The following is an 18,835-nucleotide window of genomic DNA, read 5'->3' as shown; positions in this document are numbered from 1 at the left end:
CTCATCATGACAGTAGAGGAGGCCATGTATGGACATATCCGAATGGGAATGTGAAGGAGAGTTGAAGTGAGTGGCAACCGGGAGATCCTGTCTGTTGTGGCGGACGGAGCGGAGGTGCTTGACAAAGCGGTCCCCCAATCTGCGTCGGGTCTCGCTGATGTAGAGGAGGCCACACCGGGAGCACCGGATGCAATAGATTACCCCAACAGAATCATAAGTGAAGTGTTGCCTCACCTGGAAGGACTGTTTGAAGCCCTGAATGGTGTTAAGAGATGAGGTGTAGGGACAGGTGTAGCACTTACACTTGCAGGGATAAGTGCCAGGTGGGAGATCTGTGGGGAGGGACATGTGGACTAGGCAGTCACGGAGGGAACGATCCCTGCGAAAAGCAGAGAGGGGTAGAGAGGGAAAGATGTCCTTAGTGGTGGGGTCCTGTTGAAGGTGGCAGAAGTTGCGGAGGATAATATGCTGGATCTGGAGGCTGGTGGGGTGACAGGTGAGGACAAGGGGGACATGGTCCTTGTTGTGGTGACAGGAGGATGGGGTGAGGGCTGAAGTGCAGGAAATGGAGGAGATGTGGGTGAGGGCATCATTGATGACAGCAGAAGGGAAACCATGATTCTTAAAGAAGGAGGACATTTGGGATATCCTGGAATGGAAAGCCTCATCCTTGGAGCAGATGCGGCGGAGACGGAGGAACTGGGAATAGGGAATAGAATTTTTGCATTTGGCAGGGTGGGAAGAGGTATAATCAAGGTAGTTATAGGAGTCAGTGGGTTTATAGAAGATGTCAGTGGACAGTCTATCTCCAGAGATGGAGACCAAGAGATCGAGAAAGGGGAGAGAAGTGTCCGAGATGGACCAAGGGCTGGGTGAAAGTTAGAGGCAAAGTCAGTGAAATTGACGAGCTCAGCATGGGTGCAGGAAGCAGCACCAATGTAGTTGTCAATGTATCGAAGGAAAAGTTGGGGAGCAGTACCAGTATAGATTTGGAGCATAGACTGTTCTACATAACCCACGAAGAGGCAGGCATAGCTAGGGCCCATGTGAGTGCCCATAGCTACACCCTTGGTCTGCAGAAAGTGGGAAGAGCTGAAAGAGAAGTTACTAAGTGTGAGTACCAGTTCCGCCAACCTGAGGAGTGTGGTGGTGTTGGGGAACTGGTGAGGTCTATTGTCCAGAAAGTAGAGGAGGGCTTTGAGGCCTTCTGGATGGGGAGCCTCTCATGACTCTGCCTTCTTCTACTACCCAGAGTGCTTTTCCCCTTAGATTCCTTCTTCACCTCTCCTGCCTATCCCCTCCCTGCTTCCTCTCAGCCACCCCTTGATCTTTCCTCTGATTGGTTTTTCACCTGGCACCTTCCACCCTCCCCCCACCTTCTTTATAGGGCCCCTGCCCCCTCCTTCTTTAGTCCTGACGAAGGGTCTCAACCCGAAATGTTGACTGCATCTTTCAACGGATGCTGCCCGACCTGCTGCGTTCATCCAGCTTTTTTGTACGTCTTGATTTGACCACAGCATCTGCAGTGTACTTTGTGTTTACTACTGAGTGTCCACTTGTCTTCTTGGTAAACTAGGACTTCCTGTTCAATCTCAAAGCTCTTTGCTGCTTCATTTGGTAACTGATCTATTCATTCAGTACTTCCCTCCAAGGTCTGGTTTAACACCATAGGAGATAGGAGCAGAAGTAGGCCATTCAGCCCATCGAGTCTACTCTGCCATTCAGTCATAGGCTGATTCAATTCTTCCAGTCATCCCCACTCCCCTGCTTTTACCCCATACCCTTTGATGCCCTGGCTAATCAAGAACCTATCCATCTCTGCCTTAAATACACCCAATAACTTGGCCTCCACAACCACTTGTGGCAACAAATTCCACAGATTTACCACCCTCTGACTGAAGTAGTTTCGCTTTCAATCCTGAAGTCATGCCCTCTTGTCCTAGAATCCCCTACCATGGGAAATAACTTTGCCATATCTAATCTGTTTAGGCCTTTTAATATTCGGAATGTTTCTATGAGATCCCCCCTCATTCTCCTGAACTCCAGGGAATACAGCCCAAGAGCTGCCAAACTTTCCTCGTAGGGTAACCCTTTCATTCCTGGAATCATCCTCGTGAATCTTCTCTGAATCCTCTCCAATGTCAGTATATCCTTTCTAAAATAAGGAGCCCAGAACTGCACACAATACTCCAAGTGAGGTCTCACGAGTGCCTTATAGAGCCTCAACATCACATCCTTGATCTTATATTCTATACCTCTAGAAATGAACGCCAACTTTGCATTCATTGCAATGGGATTATACAAGATCACAGATTCCTGCGCATGAACAACATTGCAGGTGTTTGATTTATCAATCGCATGAGCAGAATTCTGATACACAAAAAGGAAGTTGTGCACCTTGTGATATAGGGAAATGTCCTGCTGGCCCATCATTCTAATGGACTTCTTGAAGGTTTGGATAAACCTTTCAGCTAATCCATTCATTGCTGGGTGGTGAGGAGCTGACTTGAGGTGTCTGATCAATGAACACAAAATGCTGGAGGAACTCAGCAGGCCTGGCAGCATCTATTGAAAAGAATATAGTCGACATTTTGGGCTGAGACCCTTCAGCGGGACCTCGGTCTGAAACCTCAACTGTACTCTTTTCCATAGATGCTGCCTGGTCTGCTGAATTCCTCTAGCATTTTATGTGTATTACTTGGATTTCCAGCATCTGCAGATTTTCTCGTTTGTCTTGCTTGAAATGTGTGAGGACACTTTTCTTCATGAACAGTCGGAATTTTTCTATTGTGCTCCACTGTCACTCACAATTTGTTCTGGTTAGCCATTTCAGGCAAAAACAATCCTCAGATCCGAGACCGTCTTTGCTGAGGCAGTTGACTTCGTTGGTATGACCTCTGGCCATTCGAATAAGCATCCACAGCAATCAGGAACATGGAGTCCATGAATGACCCAGCAAAGTCAATATGTACACTTTGCTATGGTGACAATGGCCACTCCCACAGATATAACAGGGTATGTGGGGGTGTATTTTGAACTTTTTGGCATCCTGAACAGCTTTTAGCTAAGTCTTCGATCTGCTTGTCTATTCCATTCTCAAACACCTTCTGATTACCATTAAGCAGCTGTGACAGCCTCTGGTTAGTGCTTCCATTGCTTGTTGACATCATGCTGAGAGACTTGATTGAGTGCCAGTCTAGTCGGATTTCTAGTTGGAGGGTCACATACTAGTCTATCCATCTCCAAGTCACAGTACTGGGAAAGTTTGCATGTAAAACTGAAGATGAAGGGTCAGCCTCTGGAATTAAAGACAAAGCTGATCCTTTATCCAGTTCCATTCTCAGTTTTATACCAGACACATCTATTGTGATCCAGCTGTTTTTGTGATCTGCTTCAGTAATACTATGCAATTCTAGACATGACAGTTCACCTTTGTCAGACTCTATGTTGTCTGATTCTGTTTTACATTCGGTAACTTTATGCATTTGCTTAGTTTTGTGTTTGAGACTTTGCACTCTCTCGTGCTTTTTGTCTGCCTTGCATGCTCTCTCTATGTGACCTTGTCAGTGACAGTTTCTGCAAACTTTTTCTTTGAACCAACAGTCATTTGCATCATGGGAGGACTTGCTACATTGATAACATTTTTGGCTTTTTGCATCACTCCAGGACATTTTGTGCATTTCACATTCCAACCTCCTTTTCTGTAATTCTGCTGCATCCTTTGCTGCAGTCTCTATAGATAATGCACTGGTCAATGACCGTCTTGAGGTTAGGTCTTTCGGACAATAACCTCTTTTGAGTGCTTTGACTATGTATACGACATACTAGCCTGTCCTTTAATGCATCAGAAAGTTCATCTCTAATTCACAGTACTGGGAAAGATTGTGCAGTTCTGCATTGAATTCAGGAATTGTTCATCTTTTGACTGGTTCCTTTTGTAAAATCTAAATCTCTCTGCTACTGCCAGTGGTTTAGGGCTCAAGTGATTTTGTAAAATTGGAGCAATTTCATTGTACACCTTGCTTGCTGGCTTTTCAAGGGTTACTAGGTCACGTAAAAGACTGGACATCCTTCCACCCATTAAGCTAAGAAGTGCAGGGGCTTTCGTTTGCACCTCCACATTGTTTACTTTACAATACAGTTCAACCATCTCAATACATGACTCCCAGCCTTCATTAGCGCACGTTTGTCAACTTTCCCGACTGAAGCCATCGCCACATTATTTTCACTTTAAATTCAGCGCGTCTTTCACTGTTACTACGCACTGTACTCACATGTCTGTTAGCGTCTGTGACGGCCATCTCATGCTGTTTAACTCTCACTGTTTCGTCCTACAACTGTCAGTGCAATTGGTGATATCTTCTGACATTCAGGTTCATACTTGTCGCCAGTCTGTTGTGCCTGTGCACAACTACACATCAAATAAATGAAAGCACGCGTGCAGGAGATGGCTTTAACTGGTGTATTCACATTGCAGAGAGAGAGAGATAACAAAGCGTACTCCTAGACAACAGTTCAATAGGTAATGCTAAGGGAGGGGGTAATTGCTCTAGAAGAAATGAATCCATACATCACAAGGAGGGGAACCAAATGGAAGTGATGAGCAGCCAAGTAGAAGAGGTCAGAGGGTAACCAGAGTGGGGAATGAAGAAGAGAGGAGGGAGAGAGGGGAGAAATTACCACAAGTTAGAGAAATTGTTACTCAAGCCATCAGGTAAAAGGCAACCCTGGCAGAGTACGAGGAGTTGCTTCTCCAACCTGAGTTTTGCCTCATCATGGCAGTAGAGGCGGCCACGTGCAGACATGCCAGAATGGGCACAGGAAGCAGAACTGTAATGGGTAGCCACCGGGAAATCCTTCCTTTTGTGGTAGACAGAACAAAGATGCTCAAAATAGCAGTCCTCCAGTTCTGCATCAGGTCTGACCAATGTAGAAATTCAGGATGCAAGATTGTTTAATGTCATCTGTAGTACACAAGTGTAAAGGAGAATGAAATACAATGACTGCTACTCTGGATCTGATACAGCACAAAAAAAACCCTAAAACGATAAGGAACGCAATTTAAAATAAATATAAATACATAAGATAGCTTATATACATAGATTGATTGTATGTACATAAAGTGACGCCAGGGACAGGTGTGTGTACACTGTGCTCCACCGACAGGAAACGATAAATTTGAGGTTCTGGGGGTGTGGTGGAGTGGAAGTGTTGATTAGTCTCACTGCTTCGGGAAAGTCACCGTTTTAAGTCTGCTGATCCTAGCGTGGATGCTATGTGGAGGCTGCACCGAGCTCTAGATACAATGTGTGTCAGGTCTCACAAATTAATTTTCCAAACAGGAAAAGGGAATGAAACTGCAATATCTGGAAATAAAATACTGGAAACAAAACTGTGAAATAAATGACATCAGTTTTACAAATAAGGCTTGAAAAATGGTGAGAACTACAAATCAGCATCTAGCATCTTTATATATGCCTCTTTAGAGAAGCAGCCACAATAACACCATACATTTCTTTGTAGGGACTGTTATTTAGTAAGTACAAAGCACCACTAATTACTAATGAAGAGTTTTAAAGTTTTGATAAATTACACAGACTGTCGGGACACAAATTTATTTAATTTAGTTGCCAAAGTAAAAAAAAGTTGTTATGAACTCCTACCATCATAAAGGCCTGTAATTATTTAATAGAAAAGGAAAAAAATACTGAAAATATTCATTTGGTTAGGCCACATCTGTGAAAAGAATTGGGCCCTGATGAAGAGGCGTTAATTGAAGTATTAACTCTATGCTCCCTCCACAGATTCTGCTAGTTCTGTGCTGTATTTTTCCAACATGTTCTGTTTCAGGCTTGCAGCTTCTCTGATATTATGCTTTTGGAGCTGGTGAAGTTTCACTGAACTCAATTACCATGATGAAGACCTAGAAATAGGACTCCTCATTCAGAAGTCAGTCTAGAAATCTTTTAACCAGTAAAAGGAGAATGAAACAGCAATATCCGGCAATAAAATAGGAGAATCAAAACTGTGAAACCCTCATTGATAAATAGCAAAGTTGTACAGTATGCCATTTACCTCATCGTGCTTATTAATACAAGTAGGAAAGGATACAGAATCAGAAACAGGTTTATTATCACCATTGGCATATGTCATAACATTTGATTTGCAGCAGCAGTACACTGCAATGCATAAAAACACTAAGTTACAAATAATATATTAAAAATAAGTCATGACAGAGTGTAAAATAGAGATGGTGTTTATAGACCATTCAGAAATGATGATGGAGGGAAACAAGTTGTTCCTAAAACATTGAGTGTGTGTCTTTAGACTTCTGTGCCTCCTCCCTGATGGTAGTAATGAGAAGATGGCATGTCCTGGATGGTGAGAGTCCTTAACAATAGATGCCACATTCTTGACACATTGTCCTTTGAAGATGTCCTCGAAGTTGGGGAAGCTAGAGTTCATGACGAGGCTGGCAACTCTCTGCAGCTTTTTCCGATCCTGTGGAGTCACCCCATCCATACCAGGTTGTGATGCAACCACAGTACCAATGTAGAAATTTGCGAGATCCTTTGGTGACTTACTAAGTTTCCTCGATGTGGTGGCGGAGACTAGAATTCATGATAGAGCTAGTTGAGTTTACAACCCTCTGTGCTTTTTCAGATCCTGTACATTGGTGCAGACCATACATAGACCAATTAGTTTGGATTGACTTCATGGTCAGTACAGAGATTGCAGGCCAAAGGGCCTGTTTCTGTGCTGAATCATTCTATATTTCATCATATATAGATTAGAATACTTTTTGTCACATACAACTGGGTGCAAAGGAATTTGTTGTTTGCATGAAACTCACAGAGTAAACAGTATACATGGTAATAATACAAGGGCAAACATAAAACAGCAGAATGGTGCAAAGATTGCAGTGAAATCTGAGGCAGTGTCACAACAAATGAAGTGACAATAGTGAAATAGCAGAGATTTGAGTTAAAAATACCAGAATGTGGCAACAGCGTTGGGAAGGGAATGCGTAAGAGAAGATTTGTTCCAATACCAGCTATCAGTGGAGAAGAAGCTATTCATAAGTCTGGAATTTTAAGCTCCTATACCTTCTCACAGAAATGGGGATTTAGTAGTGCTAACCAGAGTAAGAGTTATCAAGAGTTCAAAGTGCAAGAAATGCTCTGAGCCAGCCTTCTGTGTGTTTCTGGTTCTGGCCTGCTGGCATTCCTGCTCCTCCGCGAACAAGCTCAGTTTAAATCCCAATTCTTTTCTCACTGAATTTCTACACTTCCTGTTCTCTTCTTTTAAGGTACCCCTTAACTTTCACCATATTAACTGAGGCATCTTGTGTTCACATCTTTTAATTACGGCTCTTAATTTGTATACTGTAATCAAGAGATTCTGTAAATCCAGAGGAACACACACAAAATGCTGGGGGAGCTCAGGAATAAACAGTTAGTCAAGACCGTTCATAGGGACCTGATCTGCCAGGAACGTCAACTGCTTATTCCTCTCCGTAGATGCTGACTGACCTGCTGAATTCCTCCAGTGTTTTGTGTGTGTTGCTTTATATAAGCTTCTGCCTCATAATATTCCACTGAAGGACCTTAATATGTTCTATTACCTTAAAGAGGATGTGGAGAATCTGCAGAGGGATATAGATAGGTTAAGTGAGTGGTCCAAGGTCTGGCAGATGGAATACAACGTTGGTAAATGTGAGATCATCCACTTTAGAAGAAATAATAGAAGAGCAGATTATTATTTAAATGGTGAAAGATTGCAGCATACTGTTGTGCAGAGGGACTTGGGAGTGCTTGTTCATGAATTGCAAAAAGTTGGCTTGCAGGTACAACAGTTTATTAAGAAGGCAAACAGAATATTGGCCTTCATTGCTAGAGGGATTGAATTCAAGAGCAAGGAGGTCATGCTGCAACTATACAGGGTACTGGTGAGGCTGCACCTGGAGTACTGTGTGCAGTTCTGGTCTCCATACTTGAGGAAGGATATTCTGGCTTTGGAGGCAGTTCAGAGGAGGTTCACCAAGTTGATTCCAGGGATGAAGGGGTTAACCTATGAGGAGAGATTGAGTCGCCTGGGACTATACTCTCTGGAGTTCAGAAGAATGAGAGGGTTTCTCCTAGAAACATACAAAATTTTGAAAGGGAAAGATAGAAGTAGGAAAGTTGTTTCCATTGGTAGGTGAGACTAGAACTAGGGGACATTGCCTCAAGATTCAGGGGAGAAGATTTAGGTCAGAGATGAGGAGAAACTGTTTTTCCCAGAGAGTGATGAATCCGTGGAATTCTCTGCCCAGGGAAGTAGTTGAGACTTCTTTGCTAAATATATTTAAGATACAGTTAGATAGGTTTTTTTTTTACATAGTAGGGGAATTAAGGGTTAAGGGGACAAGGCAGGTAGATGGAGCTGAGTTTAGGGACAGATCAGCCATGATCTTATTGAATAGCGGGGCAGGCTCGATGGGCCGAATGGCCTACTCCTGCTCCTATTTCTTATGTTCTTATGAAAGGGCAAGTTAAAGACAGACAACGTAGAAACAAGTCCTTCAGCCCACTGTCCACATAATTTACACCGATCCTATAATAACCTATATACCCATCAATCTCCTTTGTTTCTATTGATTACCTGCAGCAATATATTAGGATTAATTTACACTGCACACACACTTCTTAGCCTACAAGTCTTTGGGATGTGGGAGGAAACCCATGTACACGGTTCACATCGCACAGGCTCTAAGGACTACACCCAGGTGCCTGTAGCCCTGCAGTTCCATCAGCCCCGCCGCTGCGCAACGCTGTAGCATCGAACCAAAATTTAAATCACCTTTTGCCACTCTCAAGCAGTGCACTGGGGTACAGAACTCATTTAGGTTTACCCACATAGCGTGTCACCGACTGTCAGGGAATCTGGCATTTAAATAGTTTAGTGACATTATCCAGGAAACTAGCATACCGCCACACACAAAAAAAATCTGGTTCACCGAAGTCTTGCGGAAGAGGGAATCTTTATCCTGACCTGTTAGTCACTTCAGACCCACTGATGAAATCGCTCTTTCCTCACTCAGACTAGGTAAATTAAGGATGGTGGATAAATACCGGCCAATACCAGCCATGGCCGCAACCCACGAATAATCAGAAGTCCAAAGCTCCACTATCATTCTGTGTAAGGTAAGCATACTCATAATACCAGTTCGAAACTTTTGTGCTCCTGGATAAGGAACATAACACCCGCTCATCAACAACCGCAACACATGTAAAAATGCGTGAAAGAATCACTTACCTCAAGTTTTGCTCCGTTCTCCTTCCATTTACTGGGGTCCGATTTTTCCTTTTATGTATTTGTTTTCGTTTTCCCTATGCCACCCACATTTGCACATTTCTTGACTCACTTCCACCCCAATCGGCAGCCGTGGGGCGCGGAGAAGTGAGTGGAAGAAGGAACCAGCCCTCTGAACTTCCAGCTCGGTACGCGAGCAGATGTTCTTCGCGACCCTCCCTCGCAGAGAAACACGCTGATCGCCGGTGCTGCTCTGCTTCTACACGCGTTAAACTCGCCCGGTCCCGCCCTTTGCCCACACAGACTCCAGAAAACCTGTTACGGAGAGGAGGAGGCGCGCAGGAATTGGCCTTGATTGACAACGCGCCGTACCCAGTGAGCCGCTCCTACTACCCGGTGTGAGACTCTGATATTTCACCGCCGTTGAGGATACGCCGCGGTTCCTCCCTTCTCTCCGTGAAAGGTTTCTGATTCAACAACTTGTTATGGACACCCCATTCATTTTGTAGCACATAGCTAAATTAGATAAGTAATTTAGTAATGTAAATAAGTAATATCTAAATACCAAATTAGAAAAGGAACACATTTGAATAATTTTGGCGTTATCTGTGGCGATTGCTAACAATCGAAACTACTGTTTTTAAACAGCTGTAGTTAACGCTTTGGGGAGGCCCACGGTGGAACAGTGACTGAATCGACGGGATTGTAACCCTCAATGAGTAAACAACAAAAATATAATAGGAACAACATGCTGGGTTGGTTTTTAAACCCATTCTTTATTTACCATTGTCAATGGGGCTTCAGTTTCAGCACTGGATGGAAAACACATTTTAAAAATATGTGTAACAATTTTTCGATGTACAGTATATAAGCTTAACTGTTTTCAACGTATTTATTATCAAAGAGCCAGTTGCAGGCACAGTAAGTCCCGCAAGGATCTCAGATATAAGAAGCAAAAAGTCCTGTTGATATTCTTGGAATATTCGGCAAATTGCTGAAAGAATGGCCAATCTATATACCAATACAAATGTGTTTTTTAACAGGTTAGTACTGGTGACATGAATGATATCAAACATAAGATAGTGTAGCACAGGAACAGAACCTTAAGTCCTGAGGTCTGATGACAATTTAAACAATTACCATCTGTCTGCACATAATCTACACTCTGCCTGTTCATGAGCCTAAATGCCTCTTAAATGTTGCAATTGCATCTGCTTCCACCACGTTCCCTAGCAATACATTCCAGGCACCTACCAGTCTGGGTAAAAAACCTAGCCTCACAAATCTCCTTTAAACTTTTGCCTCTCACCCTAAATCTATGCCCTCCAGTGTTTGATATATACACCCAGGAAAAAAGGCTGACCATTTGCCCTATCTATAACTCTCATAATTTTATAAACTTCTGTCTTGTCATCTCCAATCTACTGACATTACACAAAAAGCAATGCAAGTTTGTCCAGCCTTATAGCTAATCCTCTCTAATCCAGGAACTGTCCTAGTGAACCTCTAACACACCTTCTCCAAACATTTAATACATTTCCTGCAATGCAGCAACCAGAATTGAACTCAAAACTCCAGAAGTGGTCAAACCAAACCTTTATGCAAACCTTTATGACTTCCCAACTTTTATACTCCGAGCTCTAACCAATAAAGGTAAGTATACCATATGCAACACACATAAAATGCTGGAGGAACTCAGCAGGTCGGGCAGCATCCATGGAAATGAATAAATAGGCGACGTTTCAGGCCAAGACCCTTCTTCAGGACTGGAAAGGAAAGGGGAGGATGCCAGAATAAAATGGTGAGGGGAGGGAAAGGAGGCTAACTGGAAGGTGATATACCACATGTAATCTTAACCAACCTATCGACTTGTGTTGTCAATTTCTGGAATCTATGAATTTCCACCCCAGGATCTCTCTGTATATCAATGATTCTGCCATTTACTATATACTTTCCTCTTAATTTGACCTCTCAAAATATAACACCTCATTCTTGTCTGGATTCAGATTCAGATTAATTTCTTTATCATGTGTACATCAAAACAGATAGTGAACTGTGCCGTTTGCGTTAACAACCAACACAACCTAAGGATGAGCCAGGGCAGCCCCACAGGTGTCATCAGACATTCCAGTGCTAACTGCATAGCGTACCCACAATGTTCAGCAGAACAGCAACAAAACAACAACAGCAAAACTCACCATTTCCCTCCTACCCATCCACCCACTCACAGACACAGATAGTCCTCCAACACCAGGACAGGCCACCTTCTGAAACTCCAGCCTTGAAGGACTTGTATATTTACAGGCTTTGGGCCTCTAAGCTCCCCGATGGACTTGCATCTGCCATTTCTCTGCCCATAACTTACAATTGATCTGTATCCTGCAGCACCCTTCGATGATCTTCCACAACTCTGCCAATTTTCATGTCTTCTTCAAGCTCACATCATTAGAATATGGAAAGGCTGAACCTTCATAAAATAAATACATCCAACACAGGTAAGTGTTCTAGGGTGCAGGCTCAACAGAGGTGCTTTCTTAGATTTGTAAAGCTTTGATTCTTTAAACCAATTTTCAACACCAGGCACAAGTAACAGCCAGTGCCAAGTTATCAATTGTTTGTCAAAATAAATTCACATTGTTGTTGCTATATGTAATTCCTTTGGAACACCTAAACGTATTTTTTAAGTGTCTGCTCTTGAAAAGTTATCTTTTTCTCTCCAGTTGCTGAATGTTTATGTTACTTGTTAAGTTGGTTATAGAAAACTTTTAAGTTTGCTAAAATTATAAGACCAGAACTATCTACTTAATTGAAAGGGTTATAACTTGGAAGACATTGATATGTATATAATTTATTCTGGCAAAATATCTAACTAAAGGTTAACTTTATTGTCTAATACTACAAGAATTTACATTTGTTCAAACTTGGTTGACAACTTTTCATATGCATTATATAATAACAATAATTTCTATATGAATAGTAAGATCATTAATCTCAATACAATTCCTTCACTATTATTCATTATCACATATCATTACAATCTACCATTCATCTCATCATGTTCCAGCTATTTCTCCCCTAGAAACAACTTATGGTTTTCAAAGCCCATTAATGTCAATTTTAATTGCTTTTCTTAAGTAATTTATTCCACAAGCTATTACAGGCCTTAGTCCTATTTTGCTAATTATTAACTTTTGTTCCCTGGTACTTAAAGTTCCATCATAAATCTTAAAGTCCCTGAGGCCAATTGCTTCAAAGTAAAGTAGGAAGAAGGCATTAGGTGCCTTCTGGTGGTGCTCTGGAAGGTGTTGTCCACGTGTGGACAGGGCGGCATAGAAGGCATTAGGTATGCTGGCCTTCATCAATCTGGGATCTGAGCATAAGAGTTGGGAGGTAATATTGCAGCCATGCAAGATGTTGTTGGGACCTCACTTGGAGTATTGAGTACAGTTTTATTCACCCTGTTATAGGAAAGACATTGTTCAATTGGAAAGATTGCAGAGAATATGCAGCCAGTACTCAAGAGAGTACTGGGGAGAGGTTGGGCAGGCTAAGGCTTCATTCCTTAGAATGTTGGAGATTGAAGGGTGACCTGAAAGAAGGTAAAATCAGAAGACAGGGTGAATATATGTTCCCTTTCTCCCAGAAAAGGTGAACTAAAAACTAGTTGTCATAGGTTTAAAGTGAGAGGCAAAAGATATAAAAGAAACATAGAAACGTAATAAACCTACAGCACAATACAGGCCCTTCGGCCCACAAAGTTGTGCCGAACATGTCCCTACCTTAGAAGTTACTAGGCTTACGCACAGCCCTCTATTTTACTAAGCTCCATGTACCTATCTAAAAGCCTCTTAAAAGACCCTATCGTATCCGCCTCCACCACTGTTGCTGGCAGCCCATTCCATTTATTTCATTTTCAATCTTTTTTTTATTTAAAAAAGTAAGGATAAATACAAATCAGAGGAGAAGTTATATCAAATACATATTTCAATAAAAGTACAAGCAAAGAAAGGAATATACACTGTCAAAATTGTGTATAGTATAATATTGAGCTAATATATAAAAGGAACCACAACTCCTCTTAACAATTCATAAAAGAAGACTCAAAATTTCTATTATTGAGAAGAAAAAAGAACCCCACTAAACTAACCTAAAACAGAAAAAAAAGAAAACTGAGCAGTCCATTTGTGGATATAATTACAGAAAAAAAGGGAAAAATCCTTCTGGAAGAAAAAAAAGATTACCTAAAAGAGTGAAAAAAAATTTAAATCATATGAGAATATTGAATATAAGGTCGCCAAGTTTGCTCAAATTTAAAAGATGTATCAAACGTCCGACTTCTAATTTTCTCCAAGCTTAAACACGACATAATGGAGGAGAGGCAAAAAAAAAAGTAGGTGGATTAGGATCTTTCCAATACAACAAAATAGCTCTCCTAGCCAATAAAGTTGAAAAAGCTATAATACGTTGAGCAGAAGCAGGACCATTTCCTGCTTCCTTCGGAGTGATCCCAAAGATTGTCGTAAGTGAATTAGGTTGTAGGTCCAAACCTATGACTTTTGATAATGTTCTAAAAACATCTCTCCAAAAATTATTTAACTTTATACAAGACCAAAACATATGAGTTAAGGTAGCCACCTCAGCGTTACATCTATCACAGGTGGGATTTATATTAGAAAAAAATATGCGCCAGTTTATCTTTTGACATATGCGTCCTGTGCACTACCTTGAACTGAGTCAAGGAGTGACGAGTACAGATAGATGAATTGTTAACTAAATGATAAATTTTATTCCATTGATCATCTGAAAGTGACTCTGAAGTTCCAATTCCCAAGCACATTTAACCTTATCATTAGACATCATTCGTAATTTCATGAGCCGTTTATATATAATGGCTACCAATCCTTTTTGAAATGGTTTAAGCTGAAAAATAGCATCTATCATATTTGGTAAATGAGCAATTGGATAATTTGGTGACAAATCGCGTAGGAAATTCTTAACTTGTAAATATCTAAAAAATTGTGCGTTAGATATATCATATTTATCCACTAGCTGTGAAAAAGACATTAAACAATTCTCTAAAAACAAATCTAAAAAAGTTTTTATTCCCTTAGTTTCCCATGTTAAAAAGGCCTTATTGAGAATTGATGGTTTAAAAAAATAGTTAAGATGGGTATTACTAGAGAGAACAAAGTTATTTAAGTCAAAAAATCTGTGAAACTGAAACCAAGTTTTTAATGTATGTCTAACAATGGGACTAAGATCTTGTCTACCAATCCTAGAAAACAAAAAAGGAAGAGGAGCTCCCAGTAAAAAAGCCAAAGAAAACCCCCTTACCGAGCTCTCCTCCAAGTCCAACCGTGAAGGACAGTCCTGATTATCTATACCGTAAATCCAAAAAGTGATATAATGAATATTAATTGCCCTATAATAAAATCTAAAGTTTGGTAATACCAATCCTCCATCTTTTTTTAAATTTTTGCAATAAAAGTTTACTCAGTCTAGAGCTCTTATTATTCATAATAGATAGAACCTATTCTATCAAAGAACGTTTTCGGGACAAAGGATGGAACAGGTGAAATGTATATAGAAATTTTGGTAAAATTGCCATTTTTATAGCATTTATTCGACCAATTAAAGACATCGTCATAGGTGACCATTTGGAAAGCGTTTGTTTTGTATATTCAATTAGAGGAAGAAAATTATACTTATATAAATCTTTAAAATTTTAGGAATTTTAATACCAAGATAGGTAAAATAATTTTTAGCAATATTAAAAGGTATTTGATCATAATAATCATAATAATTATCAATAGGACATAATTCACTTCTATGTAAATTTAATTTATATCCAGAGAAAATACTAAATTCAGTAAATATGGATATCGTAGAGGGAGTGACTCCTAGGTCTGAAATGTAAACTAATAATTCATCTGCGTATAACGAAACCTTATGTAATTTATTCCCTCTCTTAATACCCTGAACAGAGTTAGAATCCCTAAGAGCAATAGCAAGCGGTTCTAAAACCAAATTGAATAATAAAGGGCTAAGAGGGCAAACCTGACGAGTTCCTCTATATAATCCAAAATAAGGAGATTTTTGATTGTTAGTTATAACCGCAGCCATCAGGGCTTGATAAATCAGTTTGATCCAGGAAATAAATCCCGGACCAAAATTAAACCTCTCCAAAACCTGAAACAAATAAGGCCATTCCACCCTGTTAAAAGCTTTCTCTGCATCGAGAGAAACAATACATTCAGATTCTTTGACTGAGGGAGAATAAATAATATTTAACAATCTTCGAATATTAAAATGTGAATACCGATTTTTAATAAATCCAGTTTGATCATTTGAGATAACAGTAGGCAAAATATCCTTAAGTCTGTTGGCTTAGAGAGAATTTTAAAATCCACATTCAATAAGGAAATTGGTCTATAGAAGCCACATTCAGATAGATTTTTCCTTTTTTAGGTATCAATTAAATTGATGCCTCATTAAAAGTCTTTGGAAGATTTCCAGAGGATATAGAATCAGTGAAAGTTTGACAAAGATGTGATGTAAGCATTTCAATAAAGGTCTTATAAAATTCCACTGTATATCCATCTGCAGTCAGTACTCAAGAGAGTCATGGGGAGAGGTTGGGCAGGCTAAGACTTCATTCCTTAGAATGTTGGAGATTGAAGGGTGACCTGAAAGAAGGTAAAATCAGAAGACACGGTGAATATATGTTCCCTTTCTCCTAGAAAAGGTGAACTAAAAACTAGTTGGCATAGGTTTAAAGTGAGAGGCAAAAGATATAAAAGAAACATAGAAATGTAATAAACCTACAGCACAATACAGGCCCTTCGGCCCACAAAGTTGTGCCAAACATGTCCCTACCTTAGAAATTACTAGGCTTACGCACAGCCCTCTATTTTACTAAGCTCCATGTAGCTATCTAAAAGCCTCTTAAAAGACTGTATTGTATCCGCCTCTACCACCGTTGCCGGCAGCCCATTCCACGCTGGCGGGTTGAAGGTGCAGGAGTCTTGAGTCCCACACCACCGGGTTGTTCCCTGCAGACCTCTGTGCTGAACGCACACCACAGCTGTGGATTGCTTGAGGGACTCTGTAGTTAACGTTCCTTGTTTTTTCTTCTGGTTTACTTCCATTTTTTTTTTACTTCTTGCGTGATTTGATTGGGTCGCTTCAGTGCTAAGCAAACTCTGATGCTGTGGCCTGCGGCCATTGGCACAGTGCCGAGGACTCACGTTTGGGGACTCTGCTGTTATTATTTGTTTACTTTTGATTGTTTGTATGATTTGTTCTTTTTCTCACACAATGGTGTTTGATGGTCTTGTTATTGTGGGGTTTTTATTTGAACTGGTTCTATTGTGTTTCTTTGCTTTGTGGTTCCCTGCAAGAAGATGACTCTCAAAGTTATATACTGTATACACACCTTGATAATAAATGTACTTCGTCCTTTGCTAAATTGGGACAAGTGGCCTGTTTCCCTGATGTATTACACTAAGACACTGAAAAATGCTGTGTCAGCTTTTTAAAATATTGTGTAATATTGCAGGATGTCACTAGGGAAACTGCATTTGAAGAACAAGTTAGAATACTGAGTAACAATGTTTAAATTCAGCACTTTTGGACTGAGCAACAGCATACTGGTGGAAAACAGGCAAACAATAAATATATCATTAAATGTCAACTGAGCATTATGTTTGCTTCACCTATTATCTGTTGTAAAGTTGTATGAAAAATGAATGGGGACAATTAACTGCAAGGAAACAGAAAAGTAGACTACAATGTCTCTCCAAGTCCAAACCCCCAACAACCTCTTAATGAAATGCAATGATAGTGGTGGATCCAAGAGGGTCATGATATATACAAAGATAACACACACAAAATGCTGGAGGAACAGGCTGTGGAAAGGAATAAACAGTTGATCTTGTGTCTATGATGCATATAGGGGATTCATTCTCATATAAAATTATATTCTGCCTTTCATTTCATCAAGCCACCTTCTCCTCCAGAAATAATTCATGGCTTTCTAAGCCCATTTATTTTAAATTTAGTTGCTTTCTTAGTAACGTACTCCATGGCCTAAGGGTGCCACGGTAGCATAGCAGTTGGCATAATCATCTTACAGCACCAGTTATCGCTGTTTGGAGTTCGATTCCTGCCGCTGTCTGTAAAGAGTTTGTACATATTCCCCGTGACTGTGTCAGTTTCACCCAGGTGCTCTGGTTTCCTCTCACATTCCAAAGATGTATGCTTAGGTTTAGTGAGCTATGGGCTTACTATTTTGCCACTGCAAGTGTGGCAACACATGGGCTACCCCAGCATAACCCTCAGACTGTGTTGACACAGTACGATATATTTCACTGCATGTTTTACTGTGACAAATAAAGCTAATCTTTCTTTATAAAGTTAATATTAGATTGGCTGTTCCAGATTGATTTGCCTTAGTTCTACTTTTCTATTAGATTTTGTTCCAATTTTATCCAATACTGTCCAAATTTGTGGTAATATCCAAAATAAGTTATTACCCCTGAAGGTTTGCTCTATATAAATAGGCAAAGGCCTTAAGAGCTGCCTCGTGAACCAGGTGGAAGGAGAGTAGTAGTGCAGTCACTCGAGTTGAGTATGATGTTCTCCTAAAGGGTTGCCAGCTCATTCACTCAGTAAAATCATGGCTGATCCAATCTTGCCCCTAACTCCACTTGTCATTGTATTCCCTTAACTTCCTTGTAGGCCAAAAATATATCTCAGCTCTGAATATATTCCATGACTCATCCTCCACAACTCTCTGGGGTAGGGAACTGTAACGTTAGCTTGTAAGTACAACAAGTAATTAGGAAGGAAACTCAAATATTGGTGTGATCGCAAACTGGATAGGGTCTAAGAGGAGGGAGGTTTTACCAGAACTGTTCAGGGCATTAGTGAAATCAATGTCAGAATCTTCATGCAGTTTTATATAAGAAGGGATATACCCACACTGGAGGTAGTTCTGAGATGGTTTGCTAGGGTTTAATAAATGGAGAGCATGATGGGCAAACAGTGTTCAGAATTTAGAAGACTGGAAAGTGTTTTTATTATAACATACAGGATACTGCAGAGGTCTGTAAAGGCAGATGCTGAGAGTATAATTCCCCATGAGAGAACCTAGACTGAAGACATCATTTCAGAGTAAGTGTTTCCATCTATGGGGCAGGTGATGGGGAATTTACAGTACAGAGGGAATGAACTCACTGAAAGGAATAGTCCTTCAGCCACTTAATACCATCTACATGACAGAGCGTAAATCAAAAAATAATGGAGCTTGTAAGAAAGGGACTGCAATAATAATGAGCAGACTTAATATTCATATCTGCTGGATAAATCAGAGTGGTAAGGATTGCCCAGCGGAAGCTTATTCTGGAAAGTATGCTTTGTGGAACCAACCATAAAGAGTGCTGATTTAGATCTTGTTCCATAAGCAGCATTTTCCCCACTACCGTTGCTGGTCAATAACTCCCTACTTTCTCACAACTTACTGTTTTTAAATATGTAGGTC

The 18,835-nt window shown here is 40.5% G+C and overlaps 1 protein-coding gene across 1 annotated transcript in view; it reads right to left on the bottom strand.

Annotated features, from left to right (window-relative positions):
* pdzd2 (PDZ domain containing 2) overlaps positions 1–9,569 on the bottom strand; it is a 457,654-nt gene extending 448,085 nt beyond the window's left edge. The window contains exon 1 of the mRNA XM_073064257.1: positions 9,298–9,569. The gene's annotated coding sequence lies outside the window, so the exon portion shown is untranslated. The remainder of the gene's footprint in view (positions 1–9,297) is intronic.
* Between the last annotated feature and the right edge of the window lie 9,266 nt (positions 9,570–18,835).

The sequence above is a fragment of the Hemitrygon akajei genome, chromosome 13 (assembly GCF_048418815.1).
Source record: "Hemitrygon akajei chromosome 13, sHemAka1.3, whole genome shotgun sequence".
In the NCBI taxonomy this organism is placed as follows: Eukaryota; Metazoa; Chordata; class Chondrichthyes; order Myliobatiformes; family Dasyatidae; genus Hemitrygon; species Hemitrygon akajei.
This window is presented reverse-complemented; position numbering and strand designations above follow the sequence as displayed.